This window comes from Bombina bombina, chromosome 4, assembly GCF_027579735.1.
Source record: "Bombina bombina isolate aBomBom1 chromosome 4, aBomBom1.pri, whole genome shotgun sequence".
NCBI classification, from domain to species: domain Eukaryota; kingdom Metazoa; phylum Chordata; class Amphibia; order Anura; family Bombinatoridae; genus Bombina; species Bombina bombina.
The window spans coordinates 556,503,328-556,530,112 of record NC_069502.1 but is presented as its reverse complement, the minus strand read 5'-3'; the positions used below and the strand labels follow the sequence as shown (position 1 = coordinate 556,530,112).

At 38.4% G+C, this 26,785-nt stretch overlaps 1 protein-coding gene across 7 annotated transcripts in view; it reads right to left on the bottom strand.

Annotated features, from left to right (window-relative positions):
• Positions 1-26,785, bottom strand: part of HTR1E (5-hydroxytryptamine receptor 1E) — a 543,697-nt gene that overhangs the window by 298,867 nt on the left and 218,045 nt on the right. The window contains exon 1 of one of the 7 annotated variants that reach the window (XM_053710503.1): positions 13,826-14,225. The exons of the other annotated variants lie outside the window; for them this stretch is intronic. The gene's annotated coding sequence lies outside the window, so the exon portion shown is untranslated. Of the gene's footprint in view, positions 1-13,825; positions 14,226-26,785 lie in introns of those variants that run through there. 7 annotated transcript variants of the gene reach the window in all.

The following is a 26,785-nucleotide window of genomic DNA, read 5'->3' as shown; positions in this document are numbered from 1 at the left end:
TATTTATTTTAACTAGGTAGACTAGTTAGTAAATAGTTATGAACTATTCAGCTCTTTTATGAATTGCCCAAGCCGTAATCTAAAAATAAAAACCCATCCAAAAGGAAAAAAATACATTACACAAAATAACAAATTATCAAAAATAATAAAAATTATTCCTATTCTAAAACCCATTTAAAAAAAAAAAAACACCCCAAAATAAAAAAACCTAATTTAGAATAAACTACCAATAGCCCTTAAAAGGGCCTTTTGTAGGGCATTGCCCTAAGTTAAACAGCTCTTTTACCTGAAAAACATTACATTTACCCACTAACATTACAAACCCCCACCCCCCCCAAACTCACAAAATAAAAAAAAAATATCTAAAAAAAAAACTAAGCTAACCATTGCCTGAAAAGGGCATTAGTATGGGCATTGTCCTTAAGAGGGCATTTAGCTCTTTTGCATTGCCCTGAAAAGGGCATTTAGCTCTTTTATGAAAAGCCCAAACCCAACACTAAAAAAAACCCACCCCAAAAAAACCTTAAAAAATCACTAACCCCCGAAGATCCACTTACAGTTTTTGAAGTTCTGCTTGAACGATCTTCATCCAGGCGGTGAAGTCCTCATCCAGGCGGCGAGAAGTGTTTATCCAGGCGGCCTCTTCTATCTTCAACCAGGTGGCGAAGTCCTCATCCAGGCGTCGAGAAGTCTTCATCCAGGCGGCCTCTTCTATCTTCATCCCAGTGGCGCAGAGCGGGTCCATCCTGAAGACATCCAGCGTGGAGCATCCTCTTCATACGGTCGCCGCCGTATACCGAATCTTCAAATCAAGGTACGCGATTCAAAATGGCATCCCTTGCATTCCTATTGGCTGATTTGATTTTGGAAATTCAAATCAGCCAATAGGATGAGAGCTACTGAAATCTGCCTGGATGAAGACTTCCAGCCGCCTGGATGAGGACTTCACCGCCTGGCTAAAGATCCATTCAAATCAGCCAATAGTATGAGAGCTACTGAAATCTGAATGGATGAAGACTTCCAGCTGCCTGGATGAGGACTTCACCGCCTGGCTAAAGATCGTTCAAGCGGGATTTAAAAAACTGTAAGTGGATCTTTGGGTGTTAGTGATATGTTTTTTTAGGTTTTTTTTTTTTTAGGTTTTTCATAAAAGAGCTAAATGCCCTTTTCAGGGCAATGCAAACAAACTAAATGCCCTTTTAAGGGCAATGCCCATACAAATGCCATTTTAGGGCAATGGTTAGCTTAGGTTTTTTTTAGATCGTTTTTTTTATTTTGGGGGTTTGGGGGGGGGGTGAGGTTTGTAATGTTAGTGGGACTTTGTATTTTTTTCAGATAAAAGAGCTGTTTAACTTAGGGCAATGCCCTACAAAAGGCCCTTTTAAGGGCTATTGTTAGTTTATTCTAGATTGGGTTTTTTATTTTGGGGTGTTTTTTTTTAAAATGGGTATTAGAATAGGAATAATTTTGATTAATTTTGATAATTTGTTTGTTATTTTGTGTAATGCATTTTTTTCCTTTTGTGCTGGGTTTTTATTTTCGATTAGGGCGTGGGCATTTCATAAAAGAGCTGAATGCCCTTTTAAGGGCGGGAAAAAGAGCTAAATGCCCATTTAAGGGCAATGCCCATACAAATGCCCTTTTCAGGGCTATGGGTGGATTATGTTTTACTTTAGTTTTATTTTGTGGGTTTGGGGGTGGGGGTTTGTATACTGTTAGGGGGTGTTTGTTTTGTTTGTAGCAAAAAAGCTGTTAACTTTAGGGCAATGCCTTACAAAAGGCCCTTTAAGGGGCTCACAAAAGGCCCTTTTAAAGTGAATGTAAATTTTGATGCTAAAGTGCCCGGTTTTTAAAACTTTGATTAAAAACAGGGGCACTTTAATTCATCAATATTTTCATTTCACTCCTGTTGTGAAAATAAACTTACTTTTTAATCTTCACAGCAGCTCCAGCTTCCTCCACCTGTTTCAAAGCCTCTTCCTGGGTCTAAAATGAGGTATCTGGCTTCCTCCAATCACAGCAGTGAATCAGACACTGAATCCCCCGGGGGGGGATCTGTGATTGGAGGATGACCTATCAATCATTTCTGACATCAGAAATGGCTTGTGAGACCGGAGGAAGCAGCAGCTGCTGTGAAGTTTAAAAGGTAAGTTTTTTGTCACAACAGGAGTGAAATGTAAATTTTGATGAATTAAAGTGCCCCTGTTTTTAATCAAAGTTTTAAAAACCGGGCACTTAAACATCAAAATTTACATTCACTTTAAGGGCCCTTGGTAGTTTATTCTAGATTAGGATTTTTTATTTTGGGGTGGCTTTTTTATTTTTTTTAAAGGGTATTGGAATAGGAATAATTTTTATTTTTTTAGATCATTTTGTTTGTTATTTTATGTAATAGTAGTTTGTTTTTTTTTGTAACGTTAGGTTTTAGTGTAAGGCAGCTTAGGTTTTATTTCACAGGTAAGTTTGTATTTATTTTAACTAGGTAGTTAGTTAAAATAAATACAAACTTACCTGTGAAATAAAAATAAAACCTAAGCTAGCTACAATATAACTATTACTTATATTGTAGCGAGCTTAGGTTTTATTTCATAGATAAGTATGTATTTATTTTTATTTAGTTAATAATTGTAAGTTTAAAGGGACATTCCAGACAAAATTGAAATCCACATTGATACATTTCAGTTTTAAATATAAACATTTTTGTAATATACATGTATTAGCAAAAATGCTGTTTCAAAAGTGTATTTAAGTATGCACCATGCACCAGCATTTTATACAAAGCACTTACTTAGAGAGCCTAAGGTGCTTGCATCCTCTGGTAATGGCGAGGGCCTAGATTTAGAGTTTGGCGTTAGCCGTGAAAACCAGCGTTAGAGGCTCCTAACGCTGGTTTTAGGCTACCGCCGGTATTTGGAGTCACTCAAAATAGGGTCTAACGCTCACTTTTCAGCCGCGACTTTTCCATACCGCAGATCCCCTTACGTCAATTGCGTATCCTATCTTTTCAATGGGATTTCTCTAACTCCGGTATTTAGAGTCGTGTTTGAAGTGAGCGTTAGACATCTAACGACAAAACTCCAGCCGCAGGAAAAAAGTCAGTAGTTAAGAGCTTTCTGGGCTAACGCCGGTTTATAAAGCTCTTAACTACTGTGCTCTAAAGTACACTAACACCCATAAACTACCTATGTACCCCTAAACCGAGGTCCCCCCACATCGCCGACACTCAACAAAAATGTTTTAACCCCTAATCTGCCGACCGCCACCTACGTTATCCTTATGTACCCCTAATCTGCTGCCCCTAACACTGCCGACCCCTGTATTATATTTATTAACCCCTAATCTGCCCCCCTCAACGTCGCCTCCACCTGCCTACACTTATTAACCCCTAATCTGCCGACCGGACCTGAGCGCTACTATAATAAAGTTATTAACCCCTAACCCGCCTCACTAACCCTATCATAAATAGTATTAACCCCTAATCTGCCCTCCCTAACATCGCCGACACCTAACTTCAATTATTAACCCCTAATCTGCCGACCGAATCTCGCCGCTATTCTAATAAATGTATTAACCCCTAAAGCTAAGTCTAACCCTAATACTAACACCCCCCTAAGTTAAATATAATTTAAATCTAACAAAATTAATTAACTCTTATTAAATAAATTATTCCTATTTAAAGCTAAATACTTACCTGTAAAATAAATCCTAATATAGCTACAATATAAATTATAATTATATTTGAGCTATTTTAGGATTTATATTTATTTTACAGGTAACTTTGTATTTATTTTAACCAGGTACAATAGCTATTAAATAGTTAAGAACTATTTAATAGCTAAAATAGTTAAAATAATTACAAATTTACCTGTAAAAGAAATCCTAACCTAAGTTACAAATAAACCTAACACTAGACTATCAATAAATTAATTAAATAAACTACCTACAATTACCTACAATTAACCTAACACTACACTATCAATAAATTAATTAAATACAATTGCTACAAATAAATACAATTAAATAAACTAGCTAAAGTACAAAAAATAAAAAAGAACTAAGTTACAAAAAATAAAAAAAATATTTACAAACATAAGAAAAATATTACAACAATTTTAAACTAATTACACCTACTCTAAGCCCCCTAATAAAATAACAAAGCCCCCCAAAATAAAAAAATGCCCTACCCTATTCTAAATTACTAAAGTTCAAAGCTCTTTTACCTTACCAGCCCTGAACAGGGCCCTTTGCGGGGCATGCCCCAAGAAATTCAGCTCTTTTGCCTGTAAAAAAAAACATACAATACCCCCCCCCCAACATTACAACCCACCACCCACATACCCCTAATCTAACCCAAACCCCCCTTAAATAAACCTAACACTAAGCCCATGAAGATCATCCTACCTTGTCTTCACCATACCAGGTTCACCGATCGGTCCAGAAGAGCTCCTCCGATGTCCTGATCCAAGCCCAAGCGGGGGGCTGAAGAGGTCCATGATCTGGCTGAAGTCTTCATCCAAGCGGGCCAGAAGAGGTCTTCCATCCGATTGAAGTCTTCATCCAAGCGGCATCCATCCGGAGCGAAGTGGCAGCATCCTGAAGACCTCCACCGCGGAACATCCATCCTGGCCGACGACTGAACGACGAATGACGGTTCCTTTAAATGACGTCACCCAAGATGGCGTCCCTCGAATTCCGATTGGCTGATAGGATTCTATCAGCCAATCGGAATTAAGGTAGGAATATTCTGATTGGCTGATGGAATCAGCCAATCAGAATCAAGTTCAATCCGATTGGCTGATCCGATCAGCCAATCAGATTGAGCTCGCATTCTATTGGCTGTTCCGATCAGCCTGGCGGTTTAAAGGTTAATAGGTTTATTTAGTGGTAGTGATGTGGGAGGCCAGAGGTTTAGGGGTTAATAACTTTATTTAGTGGCGGCGATGTTGGGGAGCAGTGGAATAGGGGTTAATATCTTTATTATAGTGCGGGCGATGTTGGGGTGCAGGGGAATAGGGGTTAATAACTTTAGTATAGTGGCAGCAATATTGGGAGCGGCAGATTAGGGGTTAATAGCTTAACTAAGCTAACCATTGCCTGAAAAGGGCATTAGTATGGGCATTGTCCTTAAGAGGGCATTTAGCTCTTTTGCATTGCCCTGAAAAGGGCATTTAGCTCTTTTATGAAAAGCCCAAACCCAACACTAAAAAAAACCCACCCCAAAAAAACCTTAAAAAATCACTAACCCCCGAAGATCCACTTACAGTTTTTGAAGTTCTGCTTGAACGATCTTCATCCAGGCGGTGAAGTCCTCATCCAGGCGGCGAGAAGTGTTTATCCAGGCGGCCTCTTCTATCTTCAACCAGGTGGCGAAGTCCTCATCCAGGCGTCGAGAAGTCTTCATCCAGGCGGCCTCTTCTATCTTCATCCCAGTGGCGCAGAGCGGGTCCATCCTGAAGACATCCAGCGTGGAGCATCCTCTTCATACGGTCGCCGCCGTATACCGAATCTTCAAATCAAGGTACGCGATTCAAAATGGCATCCCTTGCATTCCTATTGGCTGATTTGATTTTGGAAATTCAAATCAGCCAATAGGATGAGAGCTACTGAAATCTGCCTGGATGAAGACTTCCAGCCGCCTGGATGAGGACTTCACCGCCTGGCTAAAGATCCATTCAAATCAGCCAATAGTATGAGAGCTACTGAAATCTGAATGGATGAAGACTTCCAGCTGCCTGGATGAGGACTTCACCGCCTGGCTAAAGATCGTTCAAGCGGGATTTAAAAAACTGTAAGTGGATCTTCGGGTGTTAGTGATATGTTTTTTTAGGTTTTTTTTTTTTTAGGTTTTTCATAAAAGAGCTAAATGCCCTTTTCAGGGCAATGCAAACAAACTAAATGCCCTTTTAAGGGCAATGCCCATACAAATGCCATTTTAGGGCAATGGTTAGCTTAGGTTTTTTTTAGATCGTTTTTTTTATTTTGGGGGTTTGGGGGGGGGTGAGGTTTGTAATGTTAGTGGGACTTTGTATTTTTTTCAGATAAAAGAGCTGTTTAACTTAGGGCAATGCCCTACAAAAGGCCCTTTTAAGGGCTATTGTTAGTTTATTCTAGATTGGGTTTTTTATTTTGGGGTGTTTTTTTTTTAAATGGGTATTAGAATAGGAATAATTTTGATTAATTTTGATAATTTGTTTGTTATTTTGTGTAATGCATTTTTTTCCTTTTGTGCTGGGTTTTTATTTTAGATTAGGGCGTGGGCATTTCATAAAAGAGCTGAATGCCCTTTTAAGGGCGGGAAAAAGAGCTAAATGCCCATTTAAGGGCAATGCCCATACAAATGCCCTTTTCAGGGCTATGGGTGGATTATGTTTTACTTTAGTTTTATTTTGTGGGTTTGGGGGTGGGGGTTTGTATACTGTTAGGGGGTGTTTGTTTTGTTTGTAGCAAAAAAGCTGTTAACTTTAGGGCAATGCCTTACAAAAGGCCCTTTAAGGGGCTCACAAAAGGCCCTTTTAAAGTGAATGTAAATTTTGATGCTAAAGTGCCCGGTTTTTAAAACTTTGATTAAAAACAGGGGCACTTTAATTCATCAATATTTTCATTTCACTCCTGTTGTGAAAATAAACTTACTTTTTAATCTTCACAGCAGCTCCAGCTTCCTCCACCTGTTTCAAAGCCTCTTCCTGGGTCTAAAATGAGGTATCTGGCTTCCTCCAATCACAGCAGTGAATCAGACACTGAATCCCCCGGGGGGGGATCTGTGATTGGAGGATGACCTATCAATCATTTCTGACATCAGAAATGGCTTGTGAGACCGGAGGAAGCAGCAGCTGCTGTGAAGTTTAAAAGGTAAGTTTTTTGTCACAACAGGAGTGAAATGTAAATTTTGATGAATTAAAGTGCCCCTGTTTTTAATCAAAGTTTTAAAAACCGGACACTTAAACATCAAAATTTACATTCACTTTAAGGGCCCTTGGTAGTTTATTCTAGATTAGGATTTTTTATTTTGGGGTGGCTTTTTTATTTTTTTTAAAGGGTATTGGAATAGGAATAATTTTTATTTTTTTAGATCATTTTGTTTGTTATTTTATGTAATAGTAGTTTTTTTTTTTTTGTAACGTTAGGTTTTAGTGTAAGGCAGCTTAGGTTTTATTTCACAGGTAAGTTTGTATTTATTTTAACTAGGTAGTTAGTTAAAATAAATACAAACTTACCTGTGAAATAAAAATAAAACCTAAGCTAGCTACAATATAACTATTACTTATATTGTAGCGAGCTTAGGTTTTATTTCATAGATAAGTATGTATTTATTTTTATTTAGTTAATAATTGTAAGTTTAAAGGGACATTCCAGACAAAATTGAAATCCACATTGATACATTTCAGTTTTAAATATAAACATTTTTGTAATATACATGTATTAGCAAAAATGCTGTTTCAAAAGTGTATTTAAGTATGCACCATGCACCAGCATTTTATACAAAGCACTTACTTAGAGAGCCTAAGGTGCTTGCATCCTCTGGTAATGACGAGGGCCTAGATTTAGAGTTTGGCGTTAGCCGTGAAAACCAGCGTTAGAGGCTCCTAACGCTGGTTTTAGGCTACCGCCGGTATTTGGAGTCACTCAAAATAGGGTCTAACGCTCACTTTTCAGCCGCGACTTTTCCATACCGCAGATCCCCTTACGTCAATTGCGTATCCTATCTTTTCAATGGGATTTCTCTAACTCCGGTATTTAGAGTCGTGTTTGAAGTGAGCGTTAGACATCTAACGACAAAACTCCAGCCGCAGGAAAAAAGTCAGTAGTTAAGAGCTTTCTGGGCTAACGCCGGTTTATAAAGCTCTTAACTACTGTGCTCTAAAGTACACTAACACCCATAAACTACCTATGTACCCCTAAACCGAGGTCCCCCCACATCGCCGACACTCAACAAAAATGTTTTAACCCCTAATCTGCCGACCGCCACCTACGTTATCCTTATGTACCCCTAATCTGCTGCCCCTAACACTGCCGACCCCTGTATTATATTTATTAACCCCTAATCTGCCCCCCTCAACGTCGCCTCCACCTGCCTACACTTATTAACCCCTAATCTGCCGACCGGACCTGAGCGCTACTATAATAAAGTTATTAACCCCTAACCCGCCTCACTAACCCTATCATAAATAGTATTAACCCCTAATCTGCCCTCCCTAACATCGCCGACACCTAACTTCAATTATTAACCCCTAATCTGCCGACCGAATCTCGCCGCTATTCTAATAAATGTATTAACCCCTAAAGCTAAGTCTAACCCTAATACTAACACCCCCCTAAGTTAAATATAATTTAAATCTAACAAAATTAATTAACTCTTATTAAATAAATTATTCCTATTTAAAGCTAAATACTTACCTGTAAAATAAATCCTAATATAGCTACAATATAAATTATAATTATATTAGAGCTATTTTAGGATTTATATTTATTTTACAGGTAACTTTGTATTTATTTTAACCAGGTACAATAGCTATTAAATAGTTAAGAACTATTTAATAGCTAAAATAGTTAAAATAATTACAAATTTACCTGTAAAAGAAATCCTAACCTAAGTTACAAATAAACCTAACACTAGACTATCAATAAATTAATTAAATAAACTACCTACAACTACCTACAATTAACCTAACACTACACTATCAATAAATTAATTAAATACAATTGCTACAAATAAATACAATTAAATAAACTAGCTAAAGTACAAAAAATAAAAAAGAACTAAGTTACAAAAAATAAAAAAATATTTACAAACATAAGAAAAATATTACAACAATTTTAAACTAATTACACCTACTCTAAGCCCCCTAATAAAATAACAAAGCCCCCCAAAATAAAAAAATGCCCTACCCTATTCTAAATTACTAAAGTTCAAAGCTCTTTTACCTTACCAGCCCTGAACAGGGCCCTTTGCGGGGCATGCCCCAAGAAATTCAGCTCTTTTGCCTGTAAAAAAAAACATACAATACCCCCCCCAACATTACAACCCACCACCCACATACCCCTAATCTAACCCAAACCCCCCTTAAATAAACCTAACACTAAGCCCATGAAGATCATCCTACCTTGTCTTCACCATACCAGGTTCACCGATCGGTCCAGAAGAGCTCCTCCGATGTCCTGATCCAAGCCCAAGCGGGGGGCTGAAGAGGTCCATGATCTGGCTGAAGTCTTCATCCAAGCGGGCCAGAAGAGGTCTTCCATCCGATTGAAGTCTTCATCCAATCGGCATCCATCCGGAGCGAAGTGGCAGCATCCTGAAGACCTCCACCGCGGAACATCCATCCTGGCCGACGACTGAACGACGAATGACGGTTCCTTTAAATGACGTCACCCAAGATGGCGTCCCTCGAATTCCGATTGGCTGATAGGATTCTATCAGCCAATCGGAATTAAGGTAGGAATATTCTGATTGGCTGATGGAATCAGCCAATCAGAATCAAGTTCAATCCGATTGGCTGATCCAATCAGCCAATCAGATTGAGCTCGCATTCTATTGGCTGATCGGAACAGCCAATAGAATGCGAGCTCAATCTGATTGGCTGATCGGATCAGCCAATCGGATTGAACTTGATTCTGATTGGCTGATTCCATCAGCCAATCAGAATATTCCTACCTTAATTCCGATTGGCTGATAGAATCCTATCAGCCAATCGGAATTCGAGGGACGCCATCTTGGGTGACGTCATTTAAAGGAACCGTCATTCGTCGTTCAGTCGTCGGCCAGGATGGATGTTCCGCAGTGGAGGTCTTCAGGATGCTGCCACTTCGCTCCGGATGGATGCCGCTTGGATGAAGACTTCAATCGGATGGAAGACCTCTTCTGGCCCGCTTGGATGAAGACTTCAGCCGGATCATGGACCTCTTCAGCCCCCCGCTTGGGCTTGGATCAGGACATCGGAGGAGCTCTTCTGGACCGATCGGTGAACCTGGTATGGTGAAGACAAGGTAGGATGATCTTCAGGGGCTTAGTGTTAGGTTTATTTAAGGGGGGTTTGGGTTAGATTAGGGGTATGTGGGTGGTGGGTTGTAATGTTGGGGGGGGGGTATTGTATGTTTTTTTTTACAGGCAAAAGAGCTGAATTTCTTGGGGCATGCCCCGCAAAGGGCCCTGTTCAGGGCTGGTAAGGTAAAAGAGCTTTGAACTTTAGTAATTTAGAATAGGGTAGGGCATTTTTTTATTTTGGGGGGCTTTGTTATTTTATTAGGGGGCTTAGAGTAGGTGTAATTAGTTTAAAATTGTTGTAATATTTTTCTTATGTTTGTAAATATTTTTTTATTTTTTGTAACTTAGTTCTTTTTTATTTTTTGTACTTTAGCTAGTTTATTTAATTGTATTTATTTGTAGCAATTGTATTTAATTAATTTATTGATAGTGTAGTGTTAGGTTAATTGTAGGTAATTGTAGGTAGTTTATTTAATTAATTTATTGATAGTCTAGTGTTAGGTTTATTTGTAACTTAGGTTAGGATTTCTTTTACAGGTAAATTTGTAATTATTTTAACTATTTTAGCTATTAAATAGTTCTTAACTATTTAATAGCTATTGTACCTGGTTAAAATAAATACAAAGTTACCTGTAAAATAAATATAAATCCTAAAATAGCTCTAATATAATTATAATTTATATTGTAGCTATATTAGGATTTATTTTACAGGTAAGTATTTAGCTTTAAATAGGAATAATTTATTTAATAAGAGTTAATTAATTTCGTTAGATTTAAATTATATTTAACTTAGGGGGGTGTTAGTATTAGGGTTAGACTTAGCTTTAGGGGTTAATACATTTATTAGAATAGCGGCGAGATTCGGTCGGCAGATTAGGGGTTAATAATTGAAGTTAGGTGTCGGCGATGTTAGGGAGGGCAGATTAGGGGTTAATACTATTTATGATAGGGTTAGTGAGGCGGGTTAGGGGTTAATAACTTTATTATAGTAGCGCTCAGGTCCGGTCGGCAGATTAGGGGTTAATAAGTGTAGGCAGGTGGAGGCGACGTTGTGGGAGGCAGATTAGGGGTTAATAAATATAATATAGGGGTCGGCGGTGTTAGGGGCAGCAGATTAGGGGTACATAGGGATAATGTAAGTAGCGGCGGTTTACGGAGCGGCAGATTAGGGGTTAATAATAATATGCAGGGGTCAGCGATAGCGGGGGCGGCATATTAGGGGTTAATAAGTGTAAGGTTAGGGGTGTTTAGACTCGGGGTACATGTTAGAGTGTTAAGTGCAGACGTAGGAAGGGTTACCGCATAGCAAACAATGGGGCTGCGTTAGGAGCTGAACGCGGCTTTTTTGCAGGTGTTTGTTTTTTTTTCAGCTCAAACAGCCCCATTGTTTCCTATGGGGGAATCGTGCACAAGCACGTTTTTGAGGCTGGCCGCGTCCGTAAGCAACTCTGGTATCGAGAGTTGAAGTTGCGTTAAAAATGCTCTACGCTCCTTTTTTGGAGCCTAACGCAGCCTTTATGTGGACTCTCGATACCAGAGTTATTTTTATGGTGCGGCCAGAAAAAAGCCGGCGTTAGTTTTTCGGGTCGTTACTGACAAAACTCCAAATCTAGGCCTCAGTTTGTTAATTGCTGATATGATACAGGCTCAACTGGCACACTGAGTAGCTGCAGTATTTAAAATGCTGGTGAACCGAGAATATCTAGTTATGCTTCACATGCACATGCAGAGAAAAATACTAACACTAAAACTGTGCTACATTTTACTAGAATCATTTTTGCCAATACATGTATATTGCAAATATGTTTCTATTCAAAGATGTAATTCATTTATGTGCATTTAACTTTTGGCTGGAATGTCCCTTTAATTTAGCTCTATTTTAATTATGTTAAAGTTAGGGGGTGTTAGGTTTAGGGTTATGTTACGGTTAGGTTTAGGAGTTAATATAGTTTAATCTAGGTTGTTGCAATGTGGGGGGCTGGCGGTTTAAAGGTTAATAGGTTTATTTAGTGGTAGTGATGTGGGAGGCCAGAGGTTTAGGGGTTAATAACTTTATTTAGTGGCGGCGATGTTGGGGAGCAGTGGAATAGGGGTTAATATCTTTATTATAGTGCGGGCGATGTTGGGGTGCAGGGGAATAGGGGTTAATAACTTTAGTATAGTGGCAGCAATATTGGGAGCGGCAGATTAGGGGTTAATAGCTTTATTTAGGTGGCGGCGATATTGGGAGCAGCAGATTAGGGGTTAATAAGTTTATGTAGGTGTCAGCGATGTCGGGGGCAGCAGGGTGTTAGGTTTAAATGTTATTTTTTTTCCCCATAGACATCAATGGGGCTGCGTTATGGAGCTTTTCTTTCTGCGATTGCAGGTGATAGGCTTTTTTCTGACCCGCTCTCCCCATCGATGTCTATGGGGAAAGTGTGTACAAGCACGTCAAAACAGTGCTTGTATTTTGTGCGGTATGGAGCTTAACACAAGCATATAGCATGCACAAGGCGGCTGTTTTAAAACTTGTAATGGTTATGCTATAGGGGGTGAAATAATACGTTTGTTAAATTCCCTATAGCGCGCATAACTCATAATCTAGCTGTTAGTTAGTAAAGTATTGTTCTGTTTTTTACTCCTTTTTTATTTTAAAATGTTTTGCTTCTGTGTGTATTTGTGTTAGTTAATTCATTTTTATATAAATGCACTGTGACTCTTATTTGTTCATAATAATTATTCCTTTATTAAGTTTTTGCCTTTGTCTAATTTTTTAACCACATTTTTTTACCAGTTAGGTTTTCCGTAGGATTATATAATCTCATATAATCTTAAAGTAATGGCAGCAGAGATAGTTTAGTGTGGGTGGCATTAAAGGGGAGTATGGGCATTATTATGGGCATTGTACCCAACTACACAACAGAATTGCTGTTTTTGTTTACTGCTGTAAAGGTAACAGTAGAATGCTATTTGGAACTAATGATCTATAATATAATCATCTATATGCTTGGCAGTTGCTCAAAATGAATGATTTCTTATCTTTAAATGACTGAAATATCTTGCCAGACAGAGTACTAAGTAAAGGTTACGTGTAAGGTAATAACTTTTATTGGCAACATTTCCAGAGACAGATAAGTTTAAGAGTTTCCTGGCAACAGTAATTATGGCTGAGGTGTTATGTATTATGGTCATAACCATCATATCACTGTTTGCTTGAAACACTCCATATATTTTTTTTATTAATTTTACTAGCATAGGATCCTACCTAAGCTAAGATCTAAGTACCCATACATCCTTCTCCAAAATAAATGTTCGCTTTGGAACATGGAGTATAAATTTCAGATAGTTTGCTGTAATATTTTATGAGGAGGGGCTGCAAGTTTACAAGCTATAATAAAGGTTATGTTCTGGATATTGCTCACATTCATACCTTAGGTATTTTGGGAAGCACAAGAATATTTGGATAATCTAGTCAGTAGAGGATGGGATTAACCCTTCAGAGGCAAACCTCTGAAGAATTAATCTGCCTATTCTAGACATAAATTTGTCACATCTCTGCTTTCACCAGCCAAGCTTGAATGAGAGACACTTCCTAGTCATGAGAGTCTGGGAGAGGAAAAATCTAGTTTAATTTTCTGATTCTAGAAAGATATAATATATTTTCATAAACAAGATTATATTGATCAGGGTACCTATTGATCTCTTGTTCAAGAGGTCACCTATAAAGGGCTGGATTATGAGTGGAGCACAAATTAGTACTCCCACTCGCTTGTTAACTTCGCTAGACCGAGGCTTTTTGCATGCCCCAGGTTGCACTTGTATTACAAGTTGAAAGTAAAGGGTTTGTGCACGAGCACTAACCTGATGCCCGCAAAAAAACGAACTTCGAATATCACAAACTCGTTAATGTTATCCCCCATAGACTTCAATGGAGCCTGAAAAGTAGGGAAAAAAAGTGAAAAATAGTATATATCTATACAGGTCAGGGTGGGAATACTGCACAGTCAGCAAATGAAACAGGAAGGCAGACACTACAAAAAGGCATCCAGTAAAAGAATAGATACTTTAATGAAAAAATAATTAAAAAGTCAAAGACGGCAACAGACGCTGTGAACACATAAACAGCAAAGGCAGGAGGACAAACTGACACAAATGTCTGACTAGTTTCGCGCCCCCTGACAGCGCTTATTCATAGACCAATACTGCACACCTTTATAAACTGTTTCCCAAAAGGTTTAAAAATACTAAATACTGATATAAGGTGACGCAATGAAATTGCTGATTCCTCTAAATCTTAATAAAAGTGTACTCCTTAAAAATAATTGTCTACAATCTCTAAACTTCCAATATTTTGAAAAAAAATATATATATATAATATATTAAGGGTAATCTGCATAATATACGTAGTTAAAATGAAATATAATTTAATATAATTAAATAAATGTATATAAACTCACAAAATAAAACTAAATTCTCAACCACTAATTAGTGACGATTTACTTCGCACAAATTTAGTCTGCAAAATGTAGCTAAATCACAATATAAATTTTATTAACAATATGCAGTTTCCCTAATCAATTAAAACATATAGTCTAAAACATAAGAATAAAAATATATAAGAATAAATAGACACCGGTGTCGATACTATATCTATTAGATATCAATTTAGCCTTTAGTTAATACAGTACATACTGAACCTATTTAAAAGACATTTAGACACAGTTGAATTATAAAACTCTTTACACTAGAGACGGCTGTAAGTGTATTGTGTTACACAATCTCAATCTCTGTTCTTGAGAAAGGCTGCAAGCCGAAACGCATAGAACCTGATAACTGCAAGCTGAACGCCAACACCACGGAGGAGAGTTAACCCGGTAGACAGAGGTTATTAGACAAACACCCCTACCGGTTCAACTGAAATTTAAAGACTACACTGAGGAGCAATGAACCCGGTAAACAGAGGTCATAATAGGAATACTCCACCGGCTCTTTTGAAAACCAAACAGGAGCTGAAACATCTTAACAGCTGACATCACAGAGGAGCAAAGAACCGGGTAAACAGAGGTCCCAATAGGAATACTCTACCGGTTGTTCAATAACCAGACAGGAGCAGAAACCATCTAACAGCAGATAGTAATATTAGCTACATCACCCAGTAAACGGAGGCTGGGAACAACAGCACTCCACCGGAATTATCTGTCCACACAGGATACATTGTTTAAACAGTGCACTGTTAGCCAGGAGAAAGAAAAAAACAACAAGATCTACCAAAATGTATGTAATATTACCACTAGTAATTAGGTACTTTTGAGCCGAAAGGCTGAAGTTTTATACAAATTGACGGTGAACTTACTTGACTCTTTAACAAATGCTAATATACAGATCTATATCCACATTTAATACTCTCCACAACTAAAGCCGTACTCTGCATACCGCACTTATTGCCATTTACTACAAGACTTGACTTTTATTAATGGTAATAAAAAGACTAATAATATCAGTGTCATATATAATGGCAGTTCCAGGACTGGAATAATATAAACAGAGATTTAAAGTAGCATCAATACAGTTAGTACATAATTTTCTATTGGGCTCCAGTTTGGCATTAGCACATATAGCACAGATGTCTTCCTCTGAATCAGACATGTTTAACACACTAGCAAATAAACTAGCAACTTGGAAATACTTTTCAAGTAATTTACTATAATATGAAAACGTACTGTGCCTATAAGAAGCACAGAAAGAGTTATGACAGTTGAAAGTTAATAAACTGAAAGGTTATAGCATCAAATCTTTGTAAAAAACACAATTTTAGCAAAGGCTTGTTCCCATTAGCGAAGGATAACTAACCCTGATAGCAGAAAAAAAAGTTACAGAAATAAACGTTTTTTATCACAGTCAACTACAATCTCACAGCTCTGCTGTGAATGATTACCTCCCTCAAAACAAGTTTTGAAGACCCCTGAGTTCTGTAGAGATGAACCGGATCATGCAGGAAATACAATGAGCTTCTGACTGAATTTTTTGACCTCCCCCTCACACACAACAGTGAGAGAGATCAGTAAACTGTCATAAATTAAATAAAACAACTGCCAAGTGGAAAAAATAATGCCCAAAACATTTTATTCACCCAGTACCTCAGAAAATGAAACGATTTTACATGCCAGCAAAAAACGTTTAACATAAATTAAGTGTTATTAAAGAGCCTGTTGCCAGTCCCTGCAAATTAGGCTAAAGTCTTATGCACACAGTATAATTCCAGTGAAGTGCCATTCCCCAGAATACTGAAGTGTAAAATATACATACATGACAGCCTGATACCAGTTGCTGCTACTGCATTTAAGGCTGAGTTTACATTATATCGGTATGGCAGAATTTTCTCATCAATTCCATTGTCAGAAAATAATAAGCTGCTACATACCTCTTTGCAGATTAATCTGCCCGCTGTCCCCTGATCTGAAGTTTACCTCTCCTCAGATGGCCGAGAAACAGCAATATGATCTTAACTACGCCGGCTAAAATCATAGTAAAAACTCAGGTAGATTCTTCTTCAAATTCTACCAGAGAAGGAATAACACACTCCGGTGCTATTATAAAATAACAAACTTTTGATTGAAGGTATAAAACTAAATATAATCACCATAGTCCTCTCACACATCCTATCTAGTCGTTGGGTGCAAGAGAATGACTGGTAATGGCAGTTAGGGGAGGAGCTATATAGCAGCTCTGCTGGGTGAATCCTCTTGCACTTCCTGTTGGGGAGGAGTTAATATCCCATAAGTAATGGATGATCCGTGGACTGGATACACTTAACAAGAGAAAAGAGATTTTTTTCACCTCCAATCCATATGGATTAACCATAAGGAGACATCCACATAGATTGAGATTGTGTAACACAATACACTTACAGCCGTCTCAAGTTTAATGTGTTTTATAATTCAACTGTGTCTTAATGTCTTTTAAATAGGTTCAGTATGTACTGTATTAACTAAAGGCTACATTAATATCTAATAGATATAGTATTGACACCCGTGTCTATTTTTTATTCTTATATATTTTTATTAGTATGTTTTAGACTATGGCCTCTATTTATTCAAGGTCTGGCGGACCTGTTATGGAGCAGCGGTCTTTCTGAAGACTCGCCAGAAACACGGAGCTTGATAAATATGGGCCAATATGTTTTAATTGATTTAGCTACATTTTGCAGACTAAATTTGTGCGAAGTAAATCGTCACTAATTAGTGGTTGAGAATTTATTTTTATTTTGTTAATTTATATACATTTATTTATTTGATTATATTAAATTATATTTCATTTTAACTACATATATTATGTGGATTACACTTAATATATTAGGTATTTTTTTCGAAATATTGGAAGTTTAGAGATTGTAGACAATTATTTTTAAGGAGTACATTTTTATTAGGATTTAGAGGAATCAGCAATATGATTGCACCACCTTATATCAGTATTTAGGGGGAAAAAACCTAACACCCTTACTTACTTACCCTTACAAACTCGATTGCGTTTACTCAAGTGCGCTAACCTGACATGAAATATGAATATTTTGCATTCCATTGTTCTTCACATGGCAGAATATGTTCTATGTATTCTAATATTTCTATACATATGATTTTTTTTGGTAATATATATATATATATCTATGCCTATTTATATATATATATATATATATATATATACATACACATATACACAGTATCTCACAAAAGTGAGTACACCCCTCACATTTTTGTAAATATTTTATTATATCTTTTCATGTGACAACACTGAAGAAATTACACTTTGCTACAATGTAAAGTAGTGAGTGCACAGCTTATACAACGGTGCAAATTTACTGTCCCCTCAAAATAACTCAACACACAGCCATTAATGTCTAAACTGTTGGCAACAAAAATGAGTACACCCCTAAGTGGAAATGTCCAAATTGGGCACAATTAGCCATTTTCCCTCCCCGGTGTCATGTGACTCGTTAGTGTTACAAGTAGCAATCAACTGTCTCTCTGATGGTCTTAATTATATTACAAAGACCCCTATTCCTTCCCACATACAAGTACCATTGGTCTATCATAATTCCAACATTATCAGAAAGTGTTATATGTGTATTTATATTTGTTTTGTATCAGTTTTAAATTATGAACAATAAAAGTTATATTTTATACTTTATTAGTTTGAGCTGTCCTCTCGGTCCATGTCTTACTTAAGACAAGTCTCTTATTTAAATGTGTGCCCCATAATACCTTCTTTTCTTTACCCTTTATTACCTTGAATAAATCCAGAGAGTGCAATTTCATGGTTTATGTTTCAATTTTTGCACACTTATTGCTGATTGAAACTTGTTTGGTAAAAGTGCTTTTCTTTGTAGACTCTCTCTCTCTCTCTCTCTCTCTCTCTCTCTATATATATATATATATATATATACACACACATACATAATTAGACATATGTATGTATGTATTTCTATGTTAAAGTTCTTTGCAAGCATTTTTTTAACACCTGAGACATATACATGTATACATTTGCATTTATGTGTTTATTATGTGTATATATACTGTATGTCTGTAAATACATATATACACACATATAAACATATATATATATATATATATATATATATATATATATACACACACACATATACATATTTAGACATGTGTATGTATGTATCTCTATGTTAAAGCCCTTTGCAGGCCTTTATTTCTTTTTAACACCTGAGACGTATCTGAGCCCTTTTAACTTTTTTATGCAATATGTTTTTTAAATAATTTTTATTAGAAAGTGTTATGAGTGTAACTGTAGAATGTATTGTTGATGTGTTTTGTGCAACATTTATGTCTCACATAACAGTTACCCAGAGCTCTGAAGTCGTACTAATCCGTCACACAATAAATTTAATTGCGCTCAAGAGAACGAGTTTACTTTCAACGCGTAATACGCATGCTACTTCCAACTCACGCAAATAGCCGCAATATACCCCTTCTCACTTGTGTGCAACAGTTAGCGTGCCACTATGTGGTTCCCATGATGCAGCACTGGAAACAGGAAGTCCAGATCTTCCAATAAATATTGCTAATGTATCAGGTGCTAAAAAAGTTCTTAAAGGGACAGTCTAGGCCAAAATAAACTTTCATGATTCAGATAGAGCATGTAATTTTAAACAATTTTCCAATTTACTTTTATCACCAATTTTGCTTTGTTCTCTTGGTATTCTTAGTTGAAAGCTTAACCTAGGAGGTTTATATGCTAATTTCTTAGACCTTGAAGGCCACCTCTTTCAGATTGCATTTTAACAGTTTTTCACCACTAGAGGGTGTTATTTCATGTATTTCATATAGATAACACAGTGCTCGCGTACGTGAAGTTATCTGGGAGCAGGCACTGATTGGCTAAACTTCAAGTCTGTCAAAAGAACTGAAATAAAGTGGCATTTTGCAGAGGCTTAGATACAAGATAATCACAGAGGTTAAAAGTATATTAATATACCGTAACTGTGTTGGTTATGCAAAACAGGGGAATGGGTAATAAAGGGATTATCTATCTTTTAAAACAATAAACATCCTGGAGTAGACTGTCCCTTTAAATTGATTATGAAGGGATCAGAGTAATTTCTGAACACAATGGCTATGTTTCTGCTGTCTAGTTAATGCTCATCTGCTCAGGATAACAGAAAGAATAGAATATAGGGCAGTATTTTGAGCCATAACATCTGTGTTTGTGTGCAAGCATTAATGTATTTGCAAGGAGTGCCATAAAAGAGATGTAAAAACTATGTTACAAACAAAAGAGCATATGTTATACTTTTCTTGTACTTAAAATACAATTAACCGCAATGAAAAGCTGACTGTACCTCCTTGCCAACTTAACGCAGTGTGTAAATATAGAACACGCTTTGAAATTACCATAGTTTTGTGTTTTATAGCTACTCCTTAAATACACAGTGCCCCATCATTTCTTACTATTTTTTTTGTACTTTTACATCATTACTTTGAATTTTTTTCAGCTTATGCAAACAAAAAAATGATCAGACCATAATTTGCATGAATTGCCAAAGCTTAGATTCCTATTCAGACCATTCAAGAAAAAACGATAAGCCTTATTTTCAACACCATTTATATGCTATTGTATCACGATAACACATCAAGTACTTGCCATTGGTTACAAAATTATTAATAATCTAGTTCACCTGTAATGGAGTTTTTTTCATTAAAGGGACAGTCTAGTAAAAATTAAACTTTCATGATTCCAATAGGGAATGCAATTATAGACAACTTTCCATTTTACTTTTATCATGAAATTTGCTTTGGAAAGCTAAACCTAGGTAGTCTCATATGCTAATTTTTAAGCCGTTGAACGGCCTCTTATCTCAGTGCATTTTGACAGTTTTTGACAGACACTGCTAGTTCATGTGTGTCATATAGATAACATTGTGCTCACTCCTGTGTAGTTATTTAAGAGTCAGCACTGATTGGCTAAAATGCATGTCTGTCAAAAGAACTAAGATAAGGGGCAGTTTGCAGAGGCTTAGACACACGGTAATCACAGAGGTAAAAAGTGTATCAAATTTAGTTAGTATAACTTAAAATGACAGTCTACTCCAATTTTTTTATTGTTTAATTGTTTCATCTAAGCCTCTGCAGACTGTCCCTTTATCTCAGTGCTATTTACAGACTTGCATTTAGCCAATTAGTGCTGACTGATTACTTACTCCATGGGAGTGAGCACAATGTTATCTATATGGGACACATGAACTAGCAATGTCTTATTGTGAAAAGCTATAAAAATGCACTGAAATAAGAGGCTGTCTGTAGTGGATTAGAAACATGCAACAATTTAGAAGTTTTAAGGTAATAAAGTATATTAATATTACAATGTTGGTTGCGCAAAGCTGGGGAGTGGGTAATGAAGGCGTAATATATCTTTTTAAAAATTAAACAATTGGGGGTAGATTTACCAATGTCTGTCCGACATGATACGCTGTAGCGTATCATGTCCAACAGACATCGCTGAATGCCGACAGCATATACTGTCGGCATTTATCATTTCACAAGCAGTTCACCAGAACTGCTTGTGCAATGCCGCCCCCTGCAGACTCACGGCCAATTGGCCGCTAGCAGGAGGTGTCAATAAGGCCTATCATATAGGATCGGGCGGATTGAAGACCGCAGCCTCATTCGGCCCTTGTTAAATCTACCCCTTGGAATGAACTGTCCCTTTAAATCCCTGCAGACTAACACAATCTGACACTCTGATAGTACACTCCTCCCAAATAAGTAAAGCCCTTCTCAGCCTATATATTAGTGGTGCACATTGTAGGCCTTGATGAGTTGCAGTCAGCGCAGTGTGTGTGTACAGAAATGGTGCCCCACTACCTTCGTCAGGGCAATCTGGCTATGATCTGTCCTTTCTGGCTTTTCACTCTCGCTTCATGTTTTTTCACTATGCAATCTAACCTATCTCAGGGTGGAGGAAAGAATAGAAGGGGGACAGTGTGGAAACCTCAATGAACTGTGGCAGTTGTGGCCTAATATTGCACAAGCATTTCTGGTGAAATGCTTGTTCAATGCCGCCCCTGCACTGGTGGCCAATCGGCCACTAGCAGGGGCCGTCAATCATCAGCTTCTTCTTAACTTCTGTTTCAGGCGAACCTGAAATGATGGGGCTCCGAAGCAGCATCCGCTGCTTAATAAATAGACCCACTTATCTCACTCCCACCCCAATTGAGAGGCCGATTCTGTTTTGCTGCCTCTTGTTTACATAGATTTTCTATAGCCAATCCTGCAGTATTTTCAGTATCAGCTGTGGTTTCAACAGGCACAAGTATTTATTTAAAATTTAAACAGCTGTTTTACTTACAAAAATGACCAATTACCCCCTAACAGTAAAATCCCCCACCCACCAAACCCCCCAAAATAAAAAAACCTAACACTAAAAAAAAAACGAAATTATCCATTGCCCCTAAAGGGGCATTTGTATGGGCATTGCCGATAAAACGGCATTCAGCTCTTTTACTGCCCTTAAAACGGCAATCAGCTCTTTTCCAGCCCACAAAAACCTAATCTAAAAAAAAATAGCCACCCCAAAAAATAAAAAAAAAGCCTAAGACTAAGGGGCCCAGTTATCAAGCTCGGAACGGAGCTTGTGGGCCCGTGTTTCTGGCGAGTCTTCAGACTCGCCAGAAACAGCAGTTATAAAGCAGCGGTCTAAAGACCACTGCTCCATAACCCTGTCCGCCTGCTCTGAGGTGGACAGGAATCGCCGGAAATCGAATACGATTGGGTTTATTGACACCCCCCTGCTGGCGGCCGATTGGCCACGAGTCTACAGGGGGTGGCATTGCACCAGCAACTCTTGTGAGCTGCTGGTGCAATGCTGAATACGGAGAGCGTATTGTTCTCCGCATTCAGCGAGGCCTTGCGGACCTGATCCGCACTGTCCGATCAGGTCCGCAAGACCTTTGATAAATAGGCCCCTAAGCCTCAAATCGGTACTCACTGTTCCTGAAGTCCAGTGGAGAAGGACTTCTTCCAGATGGCTCCATCATTTTCTATCTTCATGTGGAACGAAGATGGCACGGAGCGGAGGTGCGGAGCTGTCTTCCCCGATGCGTGGATCCTCAGTGGCGGTCCTTCCTCCGCGCCGGATGGATGAAGATAGAAGATGCCATCTGGATGAAGACTTCTGCTGGGTTGGATGAAGACTTCTGCCCGGTTGGATGAAGACTTCTGCCGCTTCGTTGAGGACTTCTGCCGGCTTCGTTGAGGATGGATGTCGGGTCTTCAAAAATTGTAAGTGGATCTTCGGGGGTTAGTGTTAGGTTTTTTTAAGGGTTTATTGGTGGGTTTTATTTTTAGATTAGGGCTTTTGGGCGGAAAAAGAGCTAAATGCTCTTTTAAGGGCAATGCCCATACAAATGCCCTTTTCAGGGCAATGGGGAGCTTAGGTTTTTTTAGTAAGGATTTTATCTGGGGGGTTGGTTGTGTGGGTGGTGGGTTTTACTGTTTGTGTTTGTTTTTGTTTTTTTACAGGTAAAAGAGCTGATTTCTTTGGGGCAATACCCCGCAAAAGGCCCTTTTAAGGACTATTGGTAGTTTAGCTTAGGCTAGGGTTTTTTTTTATTTTGGGGGGGCTTCTGAATATGATTGGACAATTGTGTACAGCAGAAAACTTGTCACAAAACCTGGAATAACTTTTTATCAGAAGCAAATATGTAAAAGTCCTACATTTAGATCTTTGAGTTCCCTCAAGGTTTTGAAGGTCACACAATGATCCAATTGTTTTATAAAAAGGAATGACACAGGAGGCGGAGCTAGCCTGCACCAAGATGGCAGCAGGTTGTTAGAGCTCCGGAGTGAGGTTGGCTTAATATCCATCTAACCGACTAGGAATTGACTTAAAGGGTCAAATATTGAAAGTTTGTGATATAGGAGCACCTGATGAATGCACACATACCGATCGGAGCCGCATAATCGAGCACGGGACAGTAACTCAGAACGGCAGAACACATGGCTTGTGCCCGCACCTCTTTCAGGCTCCAGCCGTGGGTACTTGTTTGAGTGACCGATCGATACCAGCTAGGCCTTAGCACAGAGTGGGGTAAAGCTGCTACCGGACACCAGACTGCGCTGGAATGAAGGCGGATTTGTGAACACCGCTGCTCCACACGTAAGCGCATATCTGTCCTCACATGACAGCATAGGAAATAACCTCCGCTAGCCGTTCAATACTCACTGTCGGCCCCTGGTCATAGTATCTATAATCTATTGAAGGGGAAAGATAACCCTCAGCTTTCATGGCAGTGCACTTCCTAACTACGGGGTGGCCTTTACAATATCACTAATGCACCTACTAGGCCTCAGGTTTTACATAGCGCCATTTGCCACCCTCTCCGCATAACAGTGAAATGAAGTGGTGGGACCTGTGCTTATGTAGTACATCTTGAACTTTACATGTTCCCTGACTAATATGAATTCCTCCATAGTTGGGAGTGAGAAATCCATAGGCATCCTTACTGTTTAGTAGCATATTTGTTTTCTCTGTCACACATGCTTTACTTCTGATGAACTCATATGGCCAGAGACTTTATACCTTACTCATTATCTCCCCAACTGTTCTAGATATCCTAGCACACACTAGGATTTTGCAGTGAGACATACAATCCTCTCTTGTGCTGTGACAGCGAAGCAGATATTATCTCCTTCTACTTTGGCTTTTTAATGGCTTCTAAGAAAGGGCCCAGATCAGAGAGATCCGGTAAAGGGCCTGCTTCAACAACATCTAAAGTGCATTCCTTTTTCAAAAATATGGAAAGCCCTCTGCTGAACTCCTCTCCTAAACCACAGGAATCAGACACTAACCAACCTGAGGTTGTTAATGCACCTGGGGAAGACACCACTCTCACAAAAGCAGATATAATGGCACTCCCTTCCAAGGAAGACTTTACTAACTTTATCACTCAAGTCAGCTCCATGATAAAATCGAGTCTCTCAGAGGTGAAAAAAGAAATAAATGAGATAGGCAACTGAATTATGCACTTAAAAGAAGAAGTGGAGCACACTGATAGAATTCTGGATCAGCAAATACGTCACACCTCTCAAAATTCTACTCTTATTCAACAGCTTCAGGATCAGGTTGAGGACCTGGATAATAGGGGTAGACGCCAAAACATCCGGATCAGGGGTATCCCTGAATCCGTCAAGCCTACAGATCTACAGCCATATCTTCAGAAGCTGTTTAATGAGTTAATAAATGCTGACAATCAAATAACTCTACGGTAATCTACAGATCACAGGAGGACCTCGATGACTTCTGTTCCCAACTAGGAATTAAACCCCCGGAATTACCCACAACCCGAGACTTTGCCCCAGAACCTCTGGAGCAGAGACCTCAGCGCCAGGAATGGAATAGGGTGTCTCGTCCCAAACGCAGCAAACTGTCTACTAAAAGTTCGCACCCGGATCAGGAGGGGAACACTTGAATTCCCATTCTGCCTTATTTTATGGTTTATGTTACAACTTCACAAGGTCCTCTAAGTATGCTTATGGACTCTAGGTACTCATAGTCTAATAGTAGCTAGGGAACTAGTTGCAATATATACCTCTTTAGTATTATAATGTTAATATTCTAATGCTGATTTTTCCATGTTCTTAATGTATTAGTTGGCTGACCTGCTACCATGAGCTGTAGCAGTCACTTTTTCCTCCTTGAGAATTTTTTTCAGGAAATATATTTTTGTTTCCTCTGTTTTTTTTAGTTTAACATTGTTGATAACGTTGTATCTAAATTTCTTTGATATGTATAAAGAACTAATATTTTTCTTTGTTTTTTACCATTCCAGACCTTTTATAGACTCATGTGATTTCCTTCCTATCCCTTTCCTATTCCTTTTCCCTTGGTCCGACTGGGTTCACCACACAGATGGACACCCCAACTGTCAGGTAAGCCCCACACGATTCACTTGGATATCCTTAAACACAGTAATACATAACATTCCTCCCCAACAGATACATACCATCAGAACTGTCTCACCTTTTAGCTCATGACTCCCCAAACTTTACAGATAGTTACACAAAACGTTAAGGGGCTAAATTCTCCTACTAAGCGGTCTGTAGCCTTAGCTTGGTTCAAAAAGACACGGGCAGATATTGTCTTTGTACAGGAGACCCATTTTCCCAAAGATTCACCACCTTCATTCCCGGATAGAGAATTTCCAGTAGGATACTTTGCTCACAATACAAAGAAAGCTGGGGGGGTGGGGATTTTATTTCATAGAAACACCCCGTTTCAAGTTAATAAGGTAGAAACAGATCCGGGAGGCAGGTGGCTCATAGTGACAGGTCTTCTCTATAACCGCCCAATCACCCTGACCAATATATACGCCCCTAACTCTAAACAAACCAAATTCTTCCACACTTTACGGCGACAGATCCTCACACACCAAATGGGCCCCTTAATATTAGCAGGGGACTGCAACTTAGTACTAGATCCTTCACTGGACTGCTCTTCCGGACGCAGCTGTGTCTCACCTAAAACAATTTCTGATACCATATCTCTGCTCCAACAGTTAACATTAATAGACACGTGGAGAACTAAACACCCCTCACAACATACATACACTTTCTATTCAAACCCCCACAGAACATATTCCCGTATTGATTATATTTTTGTGGACCAGCTTCTTTATGATAGGGTTAGCGATGTTGACATCACTTCAACTACTTGGTCTGACCATGCTATGGTTTCTTTACAAGTACGATGGTCGGAATTACCACTATCCCCATTTGTTTGGAGACTCGATGAGTCCCTACTTAAAAATGAGGCCCTGGCCAAACAGCTCGCAGAAACGATAAAGGAATATTTAAGACTTAATAATGTAGAGGATACTTCCCCCCACATCCTATGGGAGGCCCATAAAACTGTGCTGAGAGGTGAATTGATCAAGCATAAAGCTAGACAGAGGAAACAATTTAGAATTTGCCACGATAGTTTATTACAGACCATATGCACGCTAGAGAGGCAACACCAAGCGGCTCCCTGGGATATATCCCTTTCCACTCACCTCAGACAGTCTAGGAATGAACTTAATCAATTATTATATGCAGAAGCCCAGTCAAGAGCCATATTCCTTAAGAAAACTTATTTAGCCAGATCAAACAAAATAGGCCCATCACTTGCTAGAACCCTTAAAGAAAGCAAATTTAAATCATATGTTCATAAAATCCTGGACGAGTCGGGGAATCACGCTGTAAGCAGTCCATCGATAGTGGAAAAATTCAAGAAGTACTATAGTAACCTCTATAACCTGCC